Source organism: Schistocerca piceifrons, chromosome 9, assembly GCF_021461385.2.
Source record: "Schistocerca piceifrons isolate TAMUIC-IGC-003096 chromosome 9, iqSchPice1.1, whole genome shotgun sequence".
NCBI classification, from domain to species: Eukaryota; Metazoa; Arthropoda; class Insecta; order Orthoptera; family Acrididae; genus Schistocerca; species Schistocerca piceifrons.
The window spans coordinates 116,882,415-116,909,020 of record NC_060146.1 but is presented as its reverse complement, the minus strand read 5'-3'; the positions used below and the strand labels follow the sequence as shown (position 1 = coordinate 116,909,020).

General features: G+C 45.5%; 1 long non-coding RNA gene across 1 annotated transcript in view; it reads left to right on the top strand.

Moving 5' to 3' along the window:
- Positions 1-2,420: 2,420 nt before the first annotated feature.
- The window catches only part of LOC124717337, a 642,975-nt gene continuing 618,789 nt past the window's right edge, over positions 2,421-26,606 (top strand). The window contains exon 1 of the long non-coding RNA XR_007005739.1: positions 2,421-2,732. This is a non-coding gene — a long non-coding RNA (uncharacterized LOC124717337). The remainder of the gene's footprint in view (positions 2,733-26,606) is intronic.

The window sequence follows — 26,606 nt, the reverse complement described above, 5'->3', positions numbered from 1 at the left end:
CAGGGACAATAAAAATTTGATTTTCAATATTTCATATAATTACAAACCAAATTTAAAATGCTGTCATAATCCATACATTAAGAAGTATAATCTTATGTCAAAAGTTTAACACAATAAGACAAGTATTTCGTTTAGAAACTGTGAGGCAGCTCATTATGAGCAAATTACCCAGACTACAATATATTAATCCAATACTTGAGAATGAGAGAACTTGGCAACTTGCAACAAACTTTAAACTTAATTTCAAATCTTTATCAAACTTTTTCTCACTAGCACAGCCCAAAAAATGATGAAATGAAAACAGCTTATCACATAACACATTTTCCTTGTTCTCGCAGTAAAAGTTTTGCATCAGGCATGACATTTTAAATTTATTCCTTCTTTACTACTAACTCTACTTGCAAAACATTTCGCAGGCGATATCTACTTAGGGTTCAATGGACACACCTTGCAGGCTGCAGATAATACAACTTTGTTCTGAAAATGAGAGAATGTACTTCAGGCTGTTCAACAAGAAGGAGTCCCATTCGGTGAGGTCAAGGCCTCTTTCATCATGAACAAGATGAAAATTAATGAAGACAAAAGGCAGAGGATGGTAATGCAGCCACAGTGGTATTGGAGCACTGGGGGACACAGCAACTGTTAATCTTCTGGGCTTTTTCATGAATACAAAGTTAACTTTACAACAGTACACTACACTAAACATTATGTTCCACACTGGGTTTACTGGCATTAGATAACAGACAACTCATTGATGGGTATTTTGGATTGTATACCTCTTGAATTAACTAAAAAGTGTAATGTCATAATAGTACTTGCTAACAGTATACTATGCAACATTCCACAGCTACATTATCTATGGGTTGTTACTCTGGGGTCATTCTGCAGCCTGCAAGAATGTGCTTTTATTGCAAAAGAAAGTAACGAGAATCATCACCTCAAGCAAAAACAACTGACCATTGTAAACCGATTTTTCTGAAATAGGACTTTTGAGTGTTTTCAACCAATTTGCTTTCAGTTACCTTGTTCACAGAAAGACAAATTGTGACACCTACAGAAAGGGAAATGATGTTCATCAAGTCAGCACTCTCTATAAAGACACCATAGACAGCCCAAGATGTTGATTAACTATGGCACAAAGCAGCTTCCCAATGGTGGCCCTAAAATTATTTGTCACTACCAGTCGAAGAATTAAGAAGTACAACTTTGTGTACCAGTATATTAAAAGAAAAATCTTTGCACAGTACCATAGAATACTTCTCTGATGATAGAACAGTGTCTACCTGAGCTGCAACTCAGTGCCAATGGAAACAGCAGCAGCTCAGCTATTATAATAGTCTGTGTACTAAAATTGCTTGTCTTATTACAGTAAACTATATTGTAAACTTGACTCTCTCCATCCAGCCATATATGGTGAATGGCATAAAATTGGTAGTGAGGGTAATGACATACACCACTGAATGAACTTGGGTAATTATGCCATTGTATGAATAATAATTCAGGAGATATGACCTCATAAGCATTGAGATGCATGAAAAACTGGCGTTTACCCAGACTATATTCATCTAGTATTTCATAATAAGTGCACTTGGCGATATCTAACCATCGTAATCAGGCCTTTGAAGCTGTTTTATTCATTGAGAGTTCGATTCTTCAAAGAGTCATGGTTTTACTGGCATTAGATAACAGACAACTCATTGATGAATATTTTGATACATATTATGCACATATACCATAAACAAACTAAGAAAAACGCAAGATTGTATCCACTGCCGGTACGTAACTTTTACCACTGATTGCTTAAATGCCTCTGTGCGCGCAGTAATTCATCTAATCTTGTCTTCGCAAAACGTTGGTGGCTCTAGTACATTATCTCCTCCACTTAAAAGCTGGTTCATAAAACTTTGTAGGTATCCTTTCACGGGATAGTTCCCGTGTACCTTCACGATTTACATAATCTATGGCTCTTATAATCCTTTTTGTGCTGTAACACAGCTTTTGCTGTCAGGTGAATCTTTACAAAAGATAACACCGTATCACGGCAATGACTCAGCTTTAGCAAAGTACACATTTATTATCGGTTTCTCTGGAGTCCATATAGTTGAGAATATATTATTTGTACTGTATCCGTTCACGTAAAGGTAAAATACTCTGGTCTAAATAGTGACACAACTGACTGCTCCATTCATAATTACGTACTCCCGTTGACGTCTCCAACCTGTTTGATTTCGGGCGGGTAAACATTGCCTCATCAACGCTACCCAACGGTGTGACGCTGAACTACACGCGGTCAACCAATAGCGTGGCAGCTAGGCGCGAGGGAGCATGCAGTTGGTCACGTGACCACCACCCCTTCCTCTGCGCCCCTCCCACCCACACATTTCTCCGCGTGGCTCACAGCTGAATGGCATGACAAGCGAGGGCGCACTACTTTATTTTGCTAGTGTTTGACGTGGCGTCGTCCTGCAACCGGAGAAGTGCGCGCGCTTTCCGCGATCAGCGTAACCTCTTATCTCACGCGTCAGTTATCGCTGACTGCCAAAGTTTTTGCGTCGTGTCGGCCTGTCGTTTTGTGGTCTCTGTTTTGGATGTCAGTGTGAATAGTGCGGTTTTTGTTTTGATTCAGTTTGCGTGTTCACTGCCGTTTATTACTACGCGAGTGTGATTGACGAGGCAAGATTAGCAATTCTTCAGACTTGGAGGACGAAAGGCAGCCGACACGCCGGAACAAGGTGAGGTTACTTGCGCTGTTCCCTCCTATGCCGCAAGCAAGTGTCCCCCTGTTTCGACAACCCCGCTCCTGCTGTTCCCCTTCCCCACACAATAATCGATGCGTAGTATGACTCACACATTGCGTCCCTCAGGCAGCTTTAGTATTGCTCTCACGTACAGCCGAAAAATATATTCCCTTCTCTCCCCCCAGTACACCCACCCCACTGCCACTTTCATCAGCGCATGCGTTTCGCGGCGTTCGCTCTAATTAGCTAAAACCCGCTATTTCGAAATTTGCACTCGTTTTTATATTACATTTTGAAGCCCGAATTTCCAGCAGGAATGAAAACGAAAGGGAAAAAAGGACAGGATTTTCATATAGCTTTGATATAACTGCCAATCAAACGTTCTGCCAGATTTAATTGTAAGTGCTATCGATCGAACGCACAGATTCGAGTGGAATGTTTAGCAAATTCCTGTCGTGTTCGTTTGCACCGCTTTCGCACCTTCCCTTGATACGACCCTTTATATTCTCTGAACTTGTCAGTGCCAAATGAAGGATCAATTCGTTGCCAAAACTGTCAGTAAATATTATAACGTAGATAATTTTATCATGATTAGTGTGTTAATGTATGTATTATGATTGTGTAACGTGAATCTGATTTTACGTTCTGTATTTTCAACTGTGTTGGGACAATTCTAGACAATCTTTTTTCTTACCATATTTCACGACTATGTGAAAAAGACCAAGGCGTATTTTAGTAAAACTGACAATTGAAGCAATGAAAAATAAAAATGATGCAACGATGTTGACAATGCATGTGAAACAATGTTAATGAAACAAGGAGCAATTATACAGAAAAAATGAAGTGCCCGAAGAACGAGATATGGCTGTCATTCAGGCTAAAACTCTAAATAACTCCATTTTGTGTTTCATAGTAAACGAAATCCCCCAAAACCATATTTGCTTCAGAAACTTGGATAAAACAATACAAGCTAATGTATTTGTCGCAAAAATTTATCGACGTGGTAATCATCCTCAATAGATCAACTCACCAGTTTTTCATTTGAAATGTTCAGCGCCAAAAGCACTGCATAAAATCGAGAGAAATTGTCACAAAATATATTTTAGCCATAATGGATGCAGTTGAACTCCGGGACGGTTCCGTTATAGGAAGTAGAATAATAACTGCTACCAGCCATAATAGAAAGTGATTTTACTTAACACATGACCGGTTTCGGACTAGTGTGTATCTTCAGGCGGTTTGCATTAAAAAACATGTTCCCGTGGTCATTGTTGCAGACACTGATCAATCAAAAACAAATAATTTGATGATGACCAAATAGACGCAAATAGAACATTTGGAAGAGGTTAAGTGACATGTGTTGCAAAATTTTATAGTACTTACATAAAGCTTGTGTAGCCATTTCGTTTTGTTATTGCAGTTACTACATTTTTGTACATTAATATTTCGTTTTTTACACGTTAAATGTAATGTGAAAACGGTATGGTTTTATGTACAAGTACAATAATATTTTGCAACACATGCCATGTGTTTCATTTGCGTCTAGCCGGCCGGAGTGGCCGAGCGGTTCTAGGCGCTTCAGCCTGGAACCGCGCGACCGCTACGGTCGCAGGTTCGAATCCTGGCTCGGGCATGGATGTGTGTTAGGTTTAAGTAGTTCTAAGTTCTAGGGGACTGGTGACCTCAGATGTTAAGACCCATAGAGCCATTTGAACCATTTCATCGTTTGTGTCTGTTTGGTCATCGTCAAATTATCTGTTTTTGATTCAAGCAGTCATTTCCAACACTGAGTACGGAACATCTGCCTGAATGTAAACCACCTTAAGATGGGCACAAGCCCGGAACCAGTTTGTTAATCACCTTATATTGTAACTCGTAGCGGTTATTATTTTAGCCTACGTCAGAAAATAAAGAAGAGGTAGCCAGCATGAACGTATGTATATGAAAGTTTGCCATCTCCGTTTTGTTTTAATTGGAAAGTATAATTTTCTTCCTCTTCGCCTCAGTAACCTGGACGTCAAACACTGCTATTTGTTGTCCGTGCTCTCGTTTCTACTCCGATTTTTGCAGATCTATTCAGTTATTCGTGTCTCACTTCAGGTCTGTCATCTGCTTTTGCGTTTAAAGTTTCCAGACTCACATGCCACTCCAACGATTAACGACAACTGCCAGCTACTACAATTCGATTAAATTTCAGATTTAATTTATCTTTGCATAAGAATCCTCTCGGTTGATAGTTTTTGCAGTCTGGATTAGGTACGGCCGTTTTTAATGCGAGGATCACTGTCGGGCTATAGTGACTAAACGTTGCAGATTTAAAATACTCCGTAAGACCTGCATTACATTGTAAAAAATTATCGCCGAGGACATCAAGTACCTTTACGAAAAACATTTTATAAAGAGTGTGTACTAGTCACTTTTCACATTTCGTTCATGTCCGTCCCCGGTAGCTGAGTGGTGCCGGCAGCCGGCACGGTAAGCACAGCGTGTTCGCTCAGAGAGCGGGGTGGGCTCTGTGATAAAAAACTGAGTGAAAGGATCAACAACGAACTTGAACGGATGTCATGTGACGTCCGCAGCGACCAAACACAACGATCGACAACAAAGAAAATGAAAAAAGAGTGTGGTCGGCGCGGCAGAATGTCAATCCTAAGGGCCCGGGTTCGATTCCCGGCTGGGTCGGAGATTTTTTCCGCTGAGGGGCTGAGTGCTGTGCTGTCATCATCATCATCATCATCATCATCATCATCTCATCCCCATCGACGCGCAAGTCGCCGAAGTGCCGCCAAATCGAAAGACTTGCACCCGGCGAGCGGTCTACCCGACGGGAGGCTCTGGTCACACGACATTTACATTTTATTTCGTTCATAAAAGTTAAGGACGTGGTCCTACCTTTTACAAGAGATTTGCCAAAGGTCTTTGACAGTGTAATACGCTCCTTAGCAACCGAACGGTGTAGGGCGGAGTGTACGTCAGTAAATACATAATTTGACCTTCCTATTCCATTTGTGTGTATATAGAGCTAGAACGACTGTCGGTCGACATCATCGCCGTGAGCCATCTGACATCAGCTGTTTGATAAATGCCTGCTCTAGAGCTGTGCATTTACGTTACAGTCCTCAACTATTGTTCGAGTACGTCTTCCAGTATCATCTTCTATTATAACGTCGTCTCCGTCTTACTAAGGGTCCCACACTCGATCGATGGATTGCGTAGTTCCTACTCAACGCGAGAAAACCAAAGCGAAACAAAACCACACAGCTACGTTTATATACAGGGTGGCTATTATTGAACTATATGAAATAAAATCGTCATAACATCTGAAAGATTTGCGTTAGGACGTTAAAAGTGCACGGTTGGCCGCAGGGCATGATGGGAAAGAATGTGCGTGGTTTAGTGACTTAGCCCACTTTCATTTGGATGGGTTCATCAATAAGCAAAATTGGGGTATTTGTGGAACTGAGAATCCGCATTTCGCAATCGAGTAGCCTCTTCACCCTCAACGGGTGACAGTGCGGTGTGCAATGTCCAGTCACGGAATAATCGGCGCGATATTGCGTGACGGCACGGTGACTACCGAATAGTACGTGACGATTTTGGAAGATGATTTCAAAAAATGGCTCAAATGGCTCTGAGCACTATGGGACTCAACTGCTGAGGTCATTAGTCCCCTAGAACTTAGAAATAGTTAAACCTAACTAACCTAAGGACATCACAAACATCCATGCCCGAGGCAGGATTCGAACCTGCGACCGTAGTAGTCTTGCGGTTCCAGACTGCAGCGCCTTTAACCGCACGGCAAGATGATTTCATTCTCATTTCCAAAGTGACCCTGATTTCGACAATATGTGGCTCATGCAAGATGGAGCTTGACCCAATCGAAGCAGGAGAGTGTTTGATGTCCTGGAGGAGCACTTTGGGGACGACGTTCTTACTCTGCAGTAGCCAGTGGCCACTGCTATACGCCTCGCTTGGCGCCCATATTCTCCGGATCTGGCCACATGCGACTCCTTTTTGTAAGGCTATATTAAAGAGTACAGCAATAACCGCAAAACTAAAGCTGAGCTAAAAACAGCCGCCATCCGGAGTGGCCGGGCGGTTATAGGCGCTACTGTCTGGAACCGCGCGACCGCTACGGTCGCAGGTTCGAATCCTGCCGCGGGCATGGATGTGTGTGATGTTATTAGGTTAGTTAGGTTTAAGTAGTTCTACGTTCTAGGGGACTGACGACATCAGAAGTTAAGTCCCATAGTGCTCACAGCCATTTGAACCATTTTTTTTAAACAGCCATTCAGGAGGTCATGGACAGCATCAATGTTCCCACATTTCAGCGGATCGTGCAGAATTTCGTTATTCACCTGCACCACATTATCGCCGATGATGGCAGGCATATCAAACAATCTCATAAACTGAATCCGAATATCAAAAAAATGTGTGTGAAATCTTATGGGACTTAACTGCTAAGGTCTTCAGTCCATAAGCTTACACACTACTTAACCTAAATTATCCTAAGGACACACACAGACACACACACACACACACACACACACACACACACACACACACACACACACACACACAAACACACCCATGCCCGAGGGAGGACTCGAACCTCCGCCGGGACCAGCCGCACAGCCCATGACTGAGCGCTTGGAGACCGCTCGGCTAATCCCGCGCGGCTCCGCATATCTGTAGTAACGTTTACATGTTGAATAAATTGTGTGCACACGGTAGTTTGTAACTAATTTATGTTTTTTTTTTCATATGGTTCAATAATTCTCACTCTGTGGCTAGAAAAACAAGTTGCAGTTATACAGCCACATTCACTACCTTTACGTGCGACACATCTTGCAAAAGACGTAAACCGAATTTCGTAAACCGTTTTTCGCTGTCGTGCCCCTTTACATGTTAAGACCTGAAGCGGATTTGCTAGCACAATCAAATATGGCGTCTGGAAAACAGCTGATCTAGTTTCTGTTTCAGTCAACACAATCGTTATTTCTCTTCATCTAAATGTAACAGGTAGATAGCTTCATTCCCAGTCTAATACCTCTGCTTCTTCTTCACTGCACAGTAAGTCCATATTATCCAAATATTCGGAAAACAAGGCGTAACTTGACAACTGAAGCACGTTTCAAAACCGGAGGAGCGAAAATCGATTGCGGAATTGGAAAACTGGCAACTAGAAGCAGATTTCCAGAATCGATTTTGAAGTGTTTGCATGACAATCCCTAAGCGGAATTGGGAAATCGGTTTTCGAACTCCGGTGTTTGGGAGCCCTGTGTAAAATGGTTCAAATGGCTCTGAGCACTATGGGACTCAACTGCTGAGGTCATTAGTCCCCTAGAACTTAGAACTACTTAAACCTAACTAACCTAAGGACATCACACACATCCATGCCCGAGGCAGGATTCGAACTTGCGACCGTAGCGGTCACGCGGTTCCAGACTGCAGCGCCTTTAACCGCACGGCCACTTCGGCCGGCGAGCCCCATGTAAACGGGATGACTGCATCGCATGCGGTCCATCAGAATGCTTAGGAATTCCGAGCGATCAGCGATCGATTGCTGTGATTGATCCACAAGCGTTCGATCTGCGGTCGGATCGCACGACCCCATTTACATTGAGCTCTCAAAACCGGATTTCGTAAACAGATTTCCCAATACCCCTTCTGGGTGGTCATGTAAACACTTCAAAATCGATTTTGGCAATCCGCTTCTGGTTGCCGGTTTTCCATTCCTGCAATCTATTTTCACACCTATGTATACGCAACTGTCAAGTTAAAGTTTTCAGAATATTCTGTTGCGCTGTGAAAGGGAAGCAGAAATATTAGACTGAGCACGAAGCTGTCTACCTGTAATATTTAAGAGAAGAGAAATAACGATTGTGTTGACTGAATCAGAAACTGGATCAGCTGTTTTCCAGGCGCCATGTTTAACTGGACTAGCAAATCCGCTTCAGACATTAACGTGTAAATACGACAGCGAAAAACCGTTTCCAGAGCTCGGTTTACGTCCTTTGGAAGATGTGTCGCATTTAAACATAGTGGCTACGATCTGACCATGTGTGGGACACATGTTGCACTTTCTTTTTACAAACGACAGAATTACAGCTCTTCAGTGAATTTCTTTTTTTGTCACAGTGAGGGTCATTGAGTTCGCCGCTTCCACGGGAGCAGAAGACGAAATACCAATTTGACTCGAACTATGTAGTTTTCTGACAGTTCCTCAACAATACTTGTGACAGGTTTTACTATGCTTTCACAAGAAATTACATTTATTTCTACCAATGATGTCTGGTTTGTGTGAGGGTCGTTCAATAAGTAATGCCCCAATTTTTTTCTCAGAACGTTTTTGTTGTTAAGAGTGGGAATTTGATGACAATATACATGAACATGTCTTGTCCATGTCTCATTTTTCTACATAGTCTCCATCACGTTCGATAGCCATAGCCAACGTTGTGGAAGAGCGTGTATTCCCTGCTGGTGAAAGCTCTGAAAGAGTGTTCCCCGTAGAGAAGCCTTAAGCGGCCCAAAGAGAAGTCGAGGGTGCCAGGTCTGGACTGTAGGGTGGATGAGGCAATGATGTTCAACCCAATTTGGCGATGTGTTCCCGGGTTCTCAGACTTGTGTGTGGGCGTGCATTATCTTGTTGGAGCAAGATTTCTGCTGGATTCTTGTCGGAAACAGTTCTTGAGTTTATTCAGTGCCTTCACGTATGCCTCTGAATTGATGGTTGACCCTCTTGACATCACATCCACGAGAGTGACGCCATGACAATCCCAGAAGACTGTCACCACGACTTTTCCGGCAGGAGGGGTTGTCTTGAATTTCTTCTTTTGTGGTGAATGAGGATTATGCCATCCCATGGACTGCCTTTTTGTTTCTCTCGCAAAGTGGTGCTCCCAGCTTTCGTCCTCTGTAACGATCTTTGACAGAAAGGCCTCTCTGTGGGTCTCAAAATGCTCCAACAATTCAGATGATATGGCCTTTCTTTGAATCTTGTGGTCCGCTGTGAGCATTCGTGGAACCCATCGTGAGCACCTCTTTGATTATCCGAGAGTTTTGATCATCGTAGACGCACTTCCAATGCTGACCGACAACTGTAGAGCCAATTGTCGAGTTGTGATGCGCCGGTCGGCGCGAATAATGGCATCTGCACGATTCAGCATGACTAGAGCAGTGTCTGTGATATGACGTCCCGAGTGTGGCTGATCATGGAGCTCTGTTTCTGCGTTTCCTGAGGATGTAACTTCCTTTACCCGTCGCCCAACTACTCTCCTGACAACTGCAGCATCGCCATACGCTGCACACAAAGTTTATGGGCCGACCGCGGTGGTCTAGCGGTTCTAGGCGCTCAGTCCGGAGCCGCGCGACTGCTACGGTCGCAGGTTCGAATCCTGCCTCGGGCATGGACGTGTGTGATGTCCTTAGGTTAGTTAGGTTTAAGTAGTTCTAAGTTCTAGGGGACTGATGACCATAAATGTTAAGTTCCATAGTGCTCAGAGCCATTTGAAAGTTTATGGATGTTCACCGCGTTATTTTTTCTGCAGACAAGGATTCGATAACAGCACGCTGCTTGTAACGTCAGCCGTATGTAGACGTCATTTTGACGCTGTAGTACAGCTCTGCCATCTGCCAGAAACCTCCTGTGGGTCTGGGGGTTAGAATAAGCCCGAGGTATTCCTGCCTGTCGTAAGAGGCAACAAAAAGGAGTTACACTTTTGGGCCCTATGAGTTCAGGTCCCATTCTATGGTTTGATCTGCCACTTTCAAAATTCTACAGACGTGCGGGCCATATGGGGAAGGATGCCTTATGGGGTGCACGAGTTATCCAAAGTGCCCTTAGTTTCGATCTCCTGAATTTCTTGTCATAGCTTTGCATCTCCACCTGCGATTCAACTATTTGGATGAGGAGACTTTCCGAGGTATGTCACCCTCTTCTGTTGTCTCCTGTCCTCTTTCGCTCCCTTGACAATATTGGATTTCTTTGCACCCAATATTCAGCACAGTAGCCAGTCCGTTTTGGTGGGGCCATTATGTATCCATTTGATGGTAGCCCCATGACAAGACAGGGATCACACTGCTGATGCCTGGGCTGTAAACTCCCCATGTATGCCAAGTGGATGCCTGTCTTCGTGGGGCATCAGGACTCACATCAACGGCCATCATGCCAGTTGGCCTTTGCTGTGGCTGGGTGGCGCCCTTTTGGGAGAGCCCCTGATCGGAGTGGGTGGCATCAGGGCAGATGACCCACAATGAAGAGAACTAAGTCATCTCTTGCTGGTGACTGCATGGCACTAGCAGTCTCTAAGAAGGGCAAGATCGAATACAACGCTGACAGATATGGCCCTAAATCGTTTCCCTCCCTCGCTAATCTATGGGAGGAACGTAGGGCTACAGAACGGTTTTTAGTCTGTAGTAGAACTGATGGGGACTTCTTTCCACCTACGAAGCCTCAGATTTTTGCTGAACACCTTGAGGTGTTGGAGAAGTGACAGCGCTGTCCAAGATGCAAATCGGCGCAGTCTTGATTCAGACAGCATCCCCGAGCGTTACTCGCCTGTGACAAGCTGGGCGATATTCCTGTTTCCTTCACTCCCCATGAAAGCCTCAACATGGCCCAGGAGACCATTTTCCATCACGCTCTTGCAGTCTGACGATGGACTACACGGCAATTTAGAACGGCGGGGTGTTCATTTCATCTGCCGCGTACACAGGGGACCCAAAGACAACAGGGTTGCTACCTGTGCCTTCATCTTGGCCTTTAAGGCCGATCCATTGTCTGAAAAGGTCAAGGTGATGGTTTATCACTGTGACGTTAAACCATATGTCCCTCCACCTATGCAGTGGTTTAAGTTCTGCAAGTTCGTTCACATGTCTTCCCGCTGCAGTTCCAATGCCACATGCCGAGACTGCAGACGTCCACTGCATCCAGATACTACATGTGCACCTTCTCCCACTTGCATCAACTGTGGAGAGCACCACTCCCCCTGCTCGTCAGACTGCCCAGTACTCCAAAAAGAGCAGAAAATCATGGTGTGCAAGACCCTGGATTGGTTGACTTACACAGAGCCTGAATCTAAATTTGAAAGATTACACCCACTTCGATTGATGTCGACATAGGCTGCAGCTACATCCCCATCACTGTCCCAAGTGCCAGTGGTTCCTTAATCTGTGACATGAACAGTGGGTCCTCTGGGCCACCAGAATACATCCACTCCATTGGTGGAAGGGGGTAAATCTTCCTCCATTGCTCCCAAAGCACCTACTTCGGGAGTAAGGCCCTCCAAACGCCGGAGAAGCAACAGCCTCCTCTGGCTCCTCTCATGCAGAAGGGGTCTCTTGGGGACCTCTCTCCCAAGGTCTTCTCTAACGCCATAGCGGACACTTGCCAGTGGCTCAAGGAGCGAAAAGCTGCTGGGCGAAGAGCTTCACAGTCTTCCTCTGTGCCTGAAGCTGCTTTAGAGAAATCTTCCCAGCAAGCCCCTAAATAGAAGCGAGAGGGCAAGCAAACTAAAAAGAAGTCTGCTAAGAAACAGGACCGTCTTGTGGCCCCAACACCACCACTCCCTATCAGTTCTGCATCTGAGGACGCAGTGGAGATCTTGGTGTTCCCTACAGAACTGGATCCTACTGATGCCTCATCCACCATAGGAATGGCTACAAATACTCAATCGGTGGCAACAGGTGACCCTGAGGCATAACCTGCCTCCTTGGGCGCTTCATGCTTTCCCAGCCTCACGATAACGTCATCCTCCAGTGGAAATGCGACTGTTTTCTCTACCATCTGGCTGAGTTACGGCAGCTGTTATGCTTCATGCCTGCTTTCTGCATTGCCCTTCAGAAAACCTGGTTCCTGGAAATCCGGACCCCTACCCTCTGCGGCTATAGGGAATATTACAAGAAATGTATTGACTATAATAGGGAGGTGGAGTTTGTGTCTATATCCTGAACTCACCAGTGAACCTGTGCCCCTTCAAACCCCTCTTGAAGCTGTGGCTGTCAGGATAGGGATGACACAGAAAATAACTGTCTGCAACATATACCTTCCTCCAGATGGTACAGTACCCCTGAACGCATTGGTTGCACTTATTGATCAGCTCCCTAAACGTTTCCTACTTTTGGGAGATTTTAATGCTCATAACCCCTTGTGGGGTGGCACCGTGCTTACTGTCAAACTCGGCTTCGACCTCTGCCTCTTAAATACAGGTGCCCCCACAAATTTCAGTGTGGCACATGTTCAGCCATTGATCTCTCGGTTTGCAGTCCTGGCCTTCTCCCAACTATCCGCTGGAGACAACATGACGACCTGTGTGGTAGTGACCACTTCCCCATCTTCGTGTCGGCATCAGACTCATGGACGCCTGCCCAGACGGGCTTTAAACAAGGCAGAGTGGAAAGCCTTATCTCTGCTGTCACCGTTGAATCTTTTCCACATGGTAACATCGATGTGGTGGTTGAACAAGTAACTACAACGATCGTTTCCGCGGTGGAAAACGCGATTCCTCGTTCTTTAGGGTGCCCTCGGCGGAAGACAGTCCCTTGGTGGTCATCGGAAGTCGCTGAGGCAATTAAGGAGCATAAGTGGCACCCTACCCTGGAGCTCCTCATAGCCTTTAAACGGCTCCATGCCCGCATTCGCCATCTTATCAAAAGACGGAAACAGGAGTGTTGGGAGAGATACGTCTCGACCATTGGGTGCCATACTTCACCTTCTCAAGTCTGGGAATAGATCAAACGAGCTTTTGGGTACCAGACCCCAACAGGGATTTTTGGTGTTAACATAAATGGCGTGTTATCTACCGATGCAAACGCAATTGAAGAGCACTTTGCTGAGCACTACGCTCGCGCCTTTATGTTGGAGAATTACCCTGAGCCTTTTGCACTCTCAAATGGGGGATGGAAAGGAAAGTCCTCTCGTTCAGTACACGCCACAGTGAACCCTATAACACCCCATTTACAGAGTGCCCTTGCACATTGCCTGGACACAGCTCCAGGGTCAGATTGGATCCACAGTCAGATGATTAAACATCTCTCATCTGACTACAAGCGACATCTCCTCGTGATCTTCAACCGGATCTGGTGCAATGGCATCTTCCATCAGCCTGGCGGGAGAGCACCACCATACCAGTGTTTAAACCCGGCAAAAATCTGCTTTATGTAGATAGTTATCGGCCCAGCAGCCTCGCCAACATTCTTTGTAAGCTGCTGGAACGTATGGTGTGTTGGCGATTGGGTTGGGTCCTGGAGTCACGTGGCCTACTGACTCTGTCCCAGGGCGGTTGACGCCTGGGTCGCTGTACCACCGATAATCTTGTGTCCATCGATTCTGCCATCCGAAAAGCTTTTTCCAGACGCCAACACCTTATTGCCGTCTTTTTTGATTTACGAAAGGTGTATGACACCACCTGGCGACATCGTATCCTTGGCACACTATCGAGTGGGGTCTCCGAGGCCCACTCTTTATTTTTATCCAGAATTTCCTGACACTTCGTACTTTCCATGTCCAAGTTGGTGCCTCCCATAGTTCCCCAATATCCAGGAGAATGGGGTCCCACAGGACTCTGTATTAAGTGTACATTTTTAGTGGCCATTAACGGTCTAGCAGCAGCTATAGTGCCGTCCGACTCACCCTCTCTGTAATGCAGACGACTTCTTTATTTCGTACTGCTCCACCAGTTCTCATGTGCTGAGTGGCGCCTACAGGGAGCCATCCACAAGGCGCAGTCATGGGCTCTAGCCGACGGCTTCCAGTTTTCGTCTGCAAAGTCGTGTGTTATGCACTCCTGTCAGCGTCGTACCGTTCAGCCGTAGCCAGAAATTTACGTTACTGACGATCCCCTCACTGTAGTGGAGAGATATCGATACTTAGGACTGATTTCGACGCCGAATTGGCTTCCTCACCTTAAGCGGAAGTGCTGGCAGCACCTCAACGTCCTTCGCTGCCTGAGCAACATGAGCTGAGGTGCAGATCACTCTACGCTGCTGCAGCTCTACAGAGCCCTTGTTCAAGCCCTCCTTGACTATGGGAGTCTGGTTTATGGCTCGGCGGCGCCCATATCGTTGCGTTTACTCGACCCAGTGCACCACTGTGGCGTTCGACTAGCGACGGGTGCTTTTAGGGCGAGTCCGGTGACCAGCGTGCTGGCGGAGGCCGGAATCCCTCCATTGCAGGTCAGGCGTGCGCAGCTGCTCACCAGTTATGTTGCACATGTTCGTAGTTCTCCTTTTCCCAACCACAGCGGTTCATCTCCCGCATCGGCGGCCCAGGTTAAGGCTTACAATTGCAGTTCGCGTCTGATCCCCTCTATCTGAACTGGAATCCTTGCCTTTACCACCTGTACTCGAGGTCCATTCACGTACACCTGCATGGTATACACCTAGGCCGCATGGACCTTTCACATGGCCCAAAGGACTCGGTTCACCCCACGGCTCTCCACTGATACTTCTCGATTCTTGACGTGTACCATAGCAATGAAGTGGTTTACACCGATGGCTCGATTGTGGATGGTCACGTCGGCTTCGTGTATGTCCATGGAGGACATATTGAATAGCATTCCTTGCCCGGTGGCTGCAGTGTTTTCACTGCAGAGCTGGTGGCTGCATCTCGTGCTCTTGAGCACATCCGTTCATGCTGTGAGAAGTCGTTTCTTCTGTGTACTGACTCATTGAGCAGCCTAGAAGCTGCCGACCAGTGCTACCCTCGTCATCCTTTGGTAGCGACCATCCAGGAGTCCATCTGTAACCTGGAATGGTCCGGTCGTTCAGTGGTGTTTGTGTGGACCCCAGGACACGTCGGAATCCCAGGCAACGAACATGCTGACAGGCTGGCCAAACAGGCTACACGGAAACCGCTTATGGAGATCGGCATTCCAGCAACTGACCTGCGTTCGTTTTTATGCCTCCAGGTTTTTCAGCTACAGTAGACGGAATGGTATAGTCTCAGTACGTACAACAAACTGCGCGCCATCATTGAGACTATGAATGTGTGACAGTCCTCCATGGGGGCCTCTCGCAGGGACTCTGTGGTTCTCTGTCGGCTCTGCACTGGCCACGCTTGGGCGACCCTCAGCTACGTCTTGAAGACCCGCCTCAGTGTCCGTGCGGCGCCCGGTTCACATGGCCCACAAGCTGGTGCACTGTCCCACTGTGACTGCCTTGTGCCGAAATCTTCGGTTACCGGACTCGGTGCCGCTAATTTTATCAGACAACCCCTCATCGGCTGATTTAGTCTTATGTTTTATTCGCGAGGGTGGGTTTTATCATTTGATCTAAGTTTTCGCGCATGTTCTTTGTCCCTTTCTGTCCTCCACACTAGTGCTTTTAGGGTGGAGGTTTTAATCTGTTGCAGAGTGGCTGGCTTCTCCTTTTTATTCTCATGGTCAGCCAGCCATGGTAATCTGTTTGTCGTTTTAATCTCTTCCACCTGTTTCTTCCGTTTCCGTGGTTTTCTTCTCCCCTTTTATCCATTTAAGCATTTGTTGCCCTTCTGTCGTTCTTGTGGTTTTTCCTTTCTCTCCCTTTTGTGTTGTCAGTCTCGCTTGTTTTATTCTCATCCTTGTGGGATTGTTTTATTCGGAACAAGGGACTGATGACCTAGCAGTTTGGTCCCTTTCCCCCTCTTTTAAACCAACCAACCAATCAATCAGTACGACGTTGCACCCTCTCTGACGTGAGCGCATGCAATGATTCGATGTCGAAATGTGTCATAATGCCGTTATTCCTCTCCGGAGGCACGCCGGCCCACGACTGTTGTATCTGCTCCTTGACATTCCGGTTACAGCCAGAGGGAGGGAACTGACGTCCAACTTAGGACTGTTAAGATTTTTAAAAATATCGGGAATCCGATATATAGTTATTTAAAACAATATCATTATCGGGCCTCGATATAAAAGAATTATAGATATATCGCCGGAAAAGATATCGACGCACCGGGCAAAAAGAAAAAAATGACTGTACATTGTAAACATACTGCCAGTTTTGGAGCTGTGTATTTAAGTATGGATTTATTATTAGATATTCTGTACATCAACAAGCTAGCGGTCTGCTTATCCCCCGTAGAGCAATAACTGATAGGAAAATGATGCATATTCATGCTTGGTGATAACCACTTTGTTAACAATGGTAACCGCCTGTAAATGACAAAGTTGTGGCCGATGGGTCCGTCTCTCGGTTTCGCCACCTATCGGATTTGTCCGAAACACTTCGTAGCGACTTCCCTGTTTTTTTCATTTCTGCAGACGCCAGCGAACTAGCATTCGTAGTGTCAGTATTGCGTGGTGAAGCTAAACGCCTATTAAAAAGTCAGCATTTCCCTCACATGTCTCCGCCCACCGCAAAGACAGTTTTTGTCATTTTGATTTTTGTTCATCAGTCTCGGCAATTGTATTGAAGAATATCTATGTGGAGATATAGCACACCAGTTGCATTAAAAATTGTTGTTCAACGCAACTGGTGTGCTGTTTCTTCATATCTGGTATCTTATTATTCCATTCACACTACTAGCCCCCGTGCAATCGCAGTTCTTCTTTGTTCCATCTATACTTGCTTCATAGAGTCAAAGAGAAGGACTGGACGTGATGGAAGCTCAAAAAGTAGTAACATAAAGTGAAAGTAAAATTATGTTCTACTACAATTTCAAAAGAAAAATTTCAAATATTTACCGAAAATTGCGAAAAAGATGCACTGAAGAATCAAAGAAACTGGTACACCTGCCTAATATCGTGTAGCCCCCCCCCCCCACCCCCCCTCCTCTTCCCCCGACACGCCGTCTGTCCCTTGGGCATGACCACTGGTCCTCCTTTCATGGGACCAAGTTAAGGGGAATTAAATCTGTGGTGTCACCGCCAACCACCACACTTGCTAGGTGGTAGCCTTTAAATCGGCCGCGGTCCGTTAGTACACATCGGACCCGCGTGTCGCCACTATCAGTGATTGCAGACCGAGCGCCGCCACACGGCAGGTCTAGAGAGACATCCTAGCACTCGCCCCAGTTGTACAACTAACTTTGCTAGCGATGGTTCACTGACAAAATACATCCTCATTTGCCTTCAGCTACGTCATTTGCTAAGACTTAGCAAGGCGCCATATTCAGTTACTACAATGTGACTCATGTACCGTCAAGAGCGACGTTCATCGTTAATGGATTAAAGTTAAGTATCAAAGTAATTACGTCCGCTTTCTGAATTCTAATTCCTTGTCATGTTCCAGACCTCACGTCAGTATAGTCCTTCCCTCCTCACGCCAGCCTGCGTGAGCTAAAACGCGTGCATTTCGGTCTCCTCTAGTAACGCGGTGTTGGCTCTTCTGCCAACTACAACACTACCAGTTGTGCTCATTGTCATCAACCTTTGACAGTTCGCCGTTTCCTGACGGTATGCCCTTTTTTTTAACCACTTACGTTCTAATTTATGTTTGCTGTCTGAGTTATCGGCCGTTTACTTCTTATCCGTCGTAGCAGTATGTGGAAGGACGTGTTATCTTTATTTCGGAACCTCCGTTGTCTCTACGGTGTGTTTTATGGACCTTTCTACAAGAGGAAGTCCTTGTTCTTAGCTCTCTTTCCTCCCATCGATTGGGCTTAACGTGTAGTCGTTCTTACCTCCTTTTTCGCATTAGTGTTGCGAGGCTCTGACATGGGCATGTATGACCTTAGTTGTTCTTGCGCCCCAAAAACAAAACAGCAACAATAGCAAACAGACTGCATGTTTCGGTGATCAGTTCCGCTGGAGACCAGTTATTGCAAGGACGTGGCTGTGTACACCAGGTATCTAGCGTTGTTCGCAATTTTCGTGCCATCTTCGGTTGCGTTTCGACTGTGTGTGATTAGTAGTGTTCCGTCCGCGATGTTGCTGAGTGTTCATTAGTTATTAACCCCTCGAGTTAGCAAAGTGTCTGTCATATTTTCAAGGAACAACACCCTGCAATTTGAGTGCGACAGGTCTACACGTGGTCTGCAACCAGGGTCACTGGAAGTGTATAATTAGATTGTGGATATAGTAGCAGCAGAGCTTAACAAGGTCACACTGCGTATTATGCCCTGGTACAGCACAGAATTTCGCAAAATTGCTGAATCTTATGTTGCAGGGGGTCCATTACTCGTTCTCGATAGCAGACACGGATGTGGAGTTGTTAAAATGTTTTTGGTGCACAGCATAGGGATCTCCATTGTGATTTTCAGACGAGGTCAACCAGAGGAAACGTGCTATGTTTTTTTGCGTGTGTGAAACGAATGGATTAACAGATATATAAAAAAGTCGATAATTCAGTAACAATAAACGGAGCAGTGGAACTTAAAAAGACTTAGAAGATACAAATGTAGAATGAAGACAAAGAGTAAAATTTAGAACAAAAATTAAAACTCACTGTACTCGAACACTATGAATCACCTTGAAGAAAATGACTTATTGATACATAACCAACACGGATTCAGAAAAGTAATGAGTGCTGTCGACAAGGGATCTCAGATCGATTCCATATTCCTACATTTCCGGAAGGCTTACGATACTATTCCTCACAAGCGACTATTACTCAAATTGCGTGCATATGGAGTATCGTCTCAGTTGTGTGGCTGGATTCGTGATTTCCTCTCAGAGAGGTCACAGTTCGTAGTGATAGACGGTAAATCATCGAGTAGAACAGAAGTGATGTCTGGCGTTCCGCAAGGTAGTGACATAGGCCCTGTGCTGTTCCTGATTTACATAAATCATCTAGGCGATAATACAGGGTGGCGCAGATGGATCGGGTGGTTTTGAAGTGGACTGTACGTCTGGAGGGGGGGAGCCAGGTGTTCGGCGACTTCGTCCTGTGGTGGGGGGGGGACGGGAAGTTTCAGTTGCAGGCTGGCAGTCAGTCGCGATGGCTACGTGGTCCGTTGAGTATCGTGTTTTCGCAGTGGAAGAGTTCATACGCAATAACGAGTCAATTGTTGCTGTGACGCGTGCCTTTCGCCGGCGTTTCAACATCCCACCTCGCGGTAGTGTTCCTAAGCGAGATACGATATTGAGTTGGGTGCATAATTTCCGCACTACTGGTTCATGTGCTCCAAAATGGACGCCTAGACCGCCAACAATAACAACGCCTGAGAACGTGGAGCGTGTGAGACGCGATGTCACTGCGAGCCCACGTCGATCAACGAGACGTCGTGCTCAAGCTCTTGGAATGTCACGTCGGAGCCTTCAAAGGATTCTTAACGAAGAACTGAAATTCCACCCCTATAAAATCCTGTTGGTACAGAAGATTCTCCCAACAGACCATCTTCAAAGGCTTCAGTTTAGCCAACAGATGTTGGAGTTATTGGAAGATGTAAACCTGATTATCATGATGTCTGACGAGGCTCACTTTCACATTAACGGATACGTAAACAAGCAAAATTGCCGTTACTGGGCCGACACTAACCCAAGAGATCTACACCAACGGCCTCTCCATAGTGACAAAGTGACGGTTTGGTGTGGGGTTTCTAAGGTAGGGATAATTGGTCCTTACTTTTTTGAAAATGAAAGGGAGCAGGCGGTTACTGTTAATTCGCAGCGTTATGTGAACATGATTGAAGATTTTCTTCTCCCACAACTTGAAGAGAACAATTACGACATGGGCAATATGTGGTTCCAACAAGACGGGGCAACTGCACATACCGCTAGGATATCAATGCAAGCTGTACGCGCTCTGTTCCCTGGCCGTTTGATTTCCCGTAATGGAGATGTCCATTGGCCCCCTCGCTCGCCGGACCTCACGGTATGTGACTTTTTCTTATGGGGCTATTTAAAAGCAAGGGTCTACATGAACAAACCCCGGACCATTCAGGAGTTGAAGGCAGCAATTCACACCGAAATCACATCAATTCCTGGTGATGTGCTTGAGCGGGCAATGCGGAACGTTAAGGACCGACTCCAAGAATGCGTCGCTCGAGAAGGAGGGCATTTGATGGATGTAATTTTTAAAAACTAACATTACTATTTTTTTGTTAATAAACTTCCATTGTAACTACACGTTTTGCACTTTATTTCAATCCAATACCTTTACAATTGACAGTTTGACAAGTATTTTAAAACCACCCGATCCATCTGCGCCACCCTGTATGAGCAGCCCCCTTAGATTGTTTGCAGATGACGCTGTAATTTACCGTCTAGTAAAATCATCAGACGATCAATTCCAATTACAAAATGATTTACAGAGAATTTCTGCATGGTGCGAAAAGTGGCAATTGGCACTAAACTAAGAAAAGTGCGACGTCATCCACATGGGTACTTTAAGAAATCCGATAAATTGTGGGTATACGATAAATCGCACAAATCTAAGCTCTGTCAATTCGACTAAATACCTAGGAATTACAATTATGAGCAACTTAAATTGGAAAGACCACATAGATAATATTGTGGAGAAGGCGAAACAAAGACTGCGCTTTGTTGGCAGAACACTTAGAAGATGCGACAAACCTACTAAAGAGACAGTCTACATTACACTTGTCCGTCCTCTGCTGGAATATTGCTGCGCGGTGTGAGATCCTTACCAGGTCCGATTGACGGAGGACATCGAAAAACTGCAAAGAAGGGCAGCTAGTTTCGTGTTATCGTGCAATAGGGATGAGAATGTCACTGATATGATACGCGAGTTGGGGTGGCAGTCACTGAAACGGAGTCGGTTTTCTTTGCAGCGAGATCTATTTACGAAATTTCAATCACCAACTTTCTCTTCGGAATGCGAAAATATTTTGTTGACACCCACTTACGAAGAGAAAAATGATCATAATAATAAAATAAGAGAAATGAGAACTCGAACGGAAATATTTAAGTGTCCCTTTTCCCCACGCGCCATTCGAGAGTGGAATGGCAGAGTAGTAGTATGAAAATGGTTCGATGAACCCTCTGCCAGGCACTTAAGTGTGAATTGCAGAGTAACCATGTAAATGTAGATTTTCAGGAGATGAGACGAAGCGTCTTCGGAACAATTTTCTCTGAGAAACAGAGAACGCAATAGAATAAAAAAGTGAAATAAATGTCGAGAAGAAAGCAAAAAAATACAAACACAGAGAATAAATCGCGAGTAATTGTTTTACATGGTAATAAATGGGCCGGGTTCTAAGTGAACCAAATTGTATTTAAAGATTTCAAGGCCGTTGACTCATCTCCGATTTTTTTCCACTGCAGATGGCTCTATGACTGCGTGAGTGAATCGCTTCACGGAGCGGAGGAAGGCAACCGCATGGGTCTGTGGCTAGTGAAGCAACGCCGCCCTTCGGCTTGAGAGCCGCTTCAATCGCCCACTAACATGAGAACTGCAAACAGAAATATTCTGGTCGATCTTGTGTTAACAGAAGTTGAGAGATTAGGTTCCTCGTGTAACCCGATCTTATCAAACCCAAAGAACGCAGCCTTTCAGCTGGAGGTAGGCGTTATCTCGACGATAAGAACGTCGACGATAGCAAAGTACGAGTCTGTAAACAAATGCACTAAATCCACGGCCGTAGAAAGGAAAGTGGGTGAAAGTGCATCTGTTGAAAAGGGAAGTTATTCCCTGATGTCTTAACAGATGAGCTATCGTCCTGTCCCTTCTTCATGTCAGTCTTATTCATACAGGGTGGAGCGCAGTAAATTGCCTTTTTTTAGAATTCACGCTGTGGCGGCACTGTTGGTCAAGTAGAGGGGAGAGTGGGCGTGGTTAATAGTGACTGTCGGTATGTTTGTATTCTATTGATGTGCTGTTGCTATAATGCAGTGGACACGTGAGGAGCGCTCGTTTTGTGAAGAGATGGGTCGTTCGCGAAGTAACGGGTGCAAAGGAACGGTTCATCAAGATGAACGAAACGAGCGAGGAACGAATTCTAAGGAACGGTCTTTCATAGTTCACTTCGGTCGCATCTTTCTACGTATAGTTCCCGGGAACGGGAAACGGTCGTTCTCGTTCCCGCAACGGCACGTCGGCCGGTCTCGTTCCAGCCTCGGTCTCGTTACCGTCTGTCTCGGTCTCGCTCTTCACGTGGCCACTCGTCGCAGTTCCACTGCCGACTGCTCATAGTTAGTTCAGTATGGAGTTGACCGTTTCGTTCGCTGCACACTCCCATTCTAGATCTGTTTCAAACCTTTTTGTAACTCTGAACTTCTGGTTCTTTTCGTATTCTCTTCAGCGTCCCTGACCGGTAATTAAAATGTATTTTATAATTACGTAAATTACATAAAAATTACGTGGTATGTAATACGTAGATCTTTTCAGGTAACACAACGGTATATCAGCTTACTTCTCTATTTCGATAAACAGCGGAAGAAACGTAAAAAGGCAAGATTTTTTTGTTATTACACATGCAAAGCAAGTCTTACGGCTCACACGAGTGGCCATTTTCCGTCTTTTTTTGATCCAAGGTAAAAGAGCGTGTTCATTGTTATGAAGCCTGCGCACCATAATCGAGTGTCTGGTGTCACATTTTGTAAGGAGAATATGATAACTTCTACAATATCGTTTCAGTGGTACAGGGTAGCGCACGAAAAATCGGCCCCGAGTACTAGACTGCTCATTGTCGCCCACCAGTCGTCATCTATTGTTTCGAAGTTGTTTGCATTTGCTTATTTGTTATTTCTTCACTGCCTAATAATTACATGTTTATCTATTCTGCTCTTAGCGGTCAACAAATCGTGCGTAACTGGCGAGCAGTCTGTACTCGGGGCCGGTTTTTCGTGCGCCACATTATAGTATTTCACTGTGATCAGCCACATAACGCTATAGTTGGCTAAATGAGAGGTTTTGCAGAATCACGAAAATTACAAGTGTGTGAGAATTATGTTATGAATAAAAACTCTGTATTCCAGTTGGAAGGCAAGTGCTCCCTCTTGGCGCCTTCCATCTTCAGTCACCTATGCTACTAATTTTCAGTTTTTCATTAGAACCATATACCAAGCACAAATGAACGGTGAACGAGTAAAAATGAACAGTTGCCAGAAAAAGAGCGATCACCAGTGAACTAGTTCCCAAGGATGAACGAGTTTGCCGGCCGGAGTGGCCGTGCGGTTCTAGGCGCTACAGTCTGGAACCACGTGACCGCTACGGTCGCAGGTTCGAATCCTGCCTCGGGTATGGATGTGTGTGATGTCCTTAGGTTAGTTAGGTTTAAGTAGTTCTAAGTTCTAGGGGACTGATAACCACAGCAGTTAAGTCCCATAGTGCTCAGAGCCATTTGAACGAGTTTGCCAATTTCTAGTTTTGTGTTGAAGTATATTTCTCGAATTCCCACTCGATCATTGCAGTGCAGCGTGCTTTTCGTTTGCGATTTGCATTACCCCACGCCGATGCGTTCCTGAACGGCAATCATTTTTAATTTGGGTAAATGCATTCAGAACAACAGAGGATGTGTCACCTGTACGAAGAGGACCTGAGAGAAGCGTCACAACACCACAAAATGTCGAATGAGTTAGAGCAGCAGTATTGTATTGTATTGAACTGGGGACCTAGAAACGACGGAGAGGTGATTCACAACCTCACAACAGGCTACAGCAGTCCACTCACCCCACCGCCGCCCCACACCGAACATAGGATTATTGTGCGGTTCGGCCCCCAGTGGACTCACGTTTTATTTTATTTTATTTTATTTTTTTGACCAATGTGTTGAAGAGCCGCCACCAAACAAAATTAACATTTCTACGTTGATGCATATTTCCCATCTTTCTGTATGGAGTTTAGACCTAGACGAGAAAACGACTTGAGGCACTTGAGGATGTGGCTGTACAAAGGAAAGCTAAAAGTGGTATTGACAAATAAAATGACTAACAACTATATTATCTGAAAAATGAAGAAAGAAAACGAAGTTCGAATACAGTAAAGTGCAGACTACAGTATCTCGGCCATTTCATGAGGAATGGAAACAGGTATAATATGCTGTAGAACGTTGCTCAAGTAAAGAAATCTGGTAAAAGAGTACAAGTAAGAAGAGGAACATCATGACCTGGAAACGTAGGGACATGGCGTTCACACACGTGCAATGAAATTTTTCGAACAAGCAAAAGTGATATGATAGGGCGTTGAATGAGTAATGCAACACCTTTTTTCTGAAAGCAGGCTGGTTCGGGAATTCAATATAACATTCCCCACTCATTTAGTTACAAAACGCAACTTTGCACCTTAGCATACTGGATTCGAATTCGGGAGCACGACGGTTCAATCCCGCGTCCGGAGGGATTTAAGTTTTCCGTTCAGTAGTTCAAATGGCTGTGAGCACTATGAGACTTAACATCTGAGGTCATCAGTCGCCTAGACTTAGAACTACTTAAACTTAACTGACCTAAGGACATCACACACATCCATGCCCGAGGCAGGATTCGAACCTGCGACCGCAGCAGCAGTGCGGTTCCGGACTGAAGCGCCTATAATCGCTCGGTCACAACGACCGGCTGGTTTTTCCGTGATTTCCCTAAATCGCTTCAGGCAAATGCCGGGATGGTTCCTTTGAAAGGGCACGGCCGACTTCCTTCCCCATCCTTCGCTAATGCGATGAGACTGATGACCTCGCAGTTCGTTCTCCTCCCCCAAATCAGCCCAACCCAATTTTTCAACACAGTCTGCGTTCAATGGGGCGGCCGTACGCCACCTTACTGGGAGGACCTCATGGTACCACTCTACGTCTTGCTGCATCAAAAACCTCCCCATCACCCATATACTGCTTCCTGCAGAGAACATCCTTCATTGCGCCAAATAGATGGAAGTCGGAAGGTGGGAGACCAGGGTGCAGGGTGGATGAGGAAGAACACTCCAATGAATTTTGTGAGTTCCTGTCGGGCGCACTAACTTGTCAAGCCTTGCGTTGTCATGGAGAAGAAGATCGTTTGCATTTTTTGTGGTGACGAACACACTGAAGTCGTTTCTGCAATTTCTGAGAGTAGCACAGTACACTTCAGAATTGATCGTAGCACCGTGAGGGAGGACATCGAGCAGAATAACTCCTTCAGAACCCTAAAAGACAGTCGCCATGAATTCACCAGCTAAGGACGCGGCTTTGAACTTTTTCTTTTTAGGAGGGATGGCGCACGCCACTCCATGCGTTGCTGTTTTGTTCATAGTTCGAAGTAATGAACCCATGCTTCATCGCCTCTGATGATGTTAGACAATAAATAGTCACGATCATCCTCGTTCCTGTTTATGGTGTTCTGTTGCGCGGCGATAAACTTAGCAAGCACGCACCTTTGGTGCCGTAACTGGTGGACGAGTGTGTCAGCACTGCCAACAGAGATGTCCAACTGAGCGGCGAGGTGCTTGACTGTGATCCGTCGGTCACCTCGAATGAGTGTGTCCGCACGTTCCAACACTGCAGGAGTCGCTTCTGTGAGCGGCCGATAGGGACGCAGGAGATCGGACAGGCTTACGCGGCCTTGTTGCGATGATGGCAGACGTCTCCCAGCGTGCTTTTGTTCACTGCCAGGTCTCCGTAGGCATTGTACAACTTCCAATGAATATCTGCAATACTTTGGTTTTCCGCCAAAAGAAACTCAATGACAGCTCTCTGCTGTCTCCGTTACAGACGCCTTTTAGTAGGCTATGTATAGCTCCGCCACCTATCGGAACTTTATGAAACTATACGGACTGAAGCGGCAATACTCCACGATGTCCCATAGCAAATTCCGCATCTCTTCAACTGAATTTGGCCGATTAAAAAAGTATTGCCTTACTTATTGAACGCCCCTCGTATCTATGATGGTCACAAGCAACCGGACTGAATAGGCACTCGTTTTACGAGGTGCGACAATAAAGTAATGAGACTGATGTGAAAAAATGTTGCTTACCGTTTTAGTCAAGTTTAGTGTTGTCTCCTTCAAAGTAGTTCCCTTCTGATTGCACACACTTTTTCCAGCGCTTCTACCATTGATGGTAACATTTCTGGAACTCTGTAAT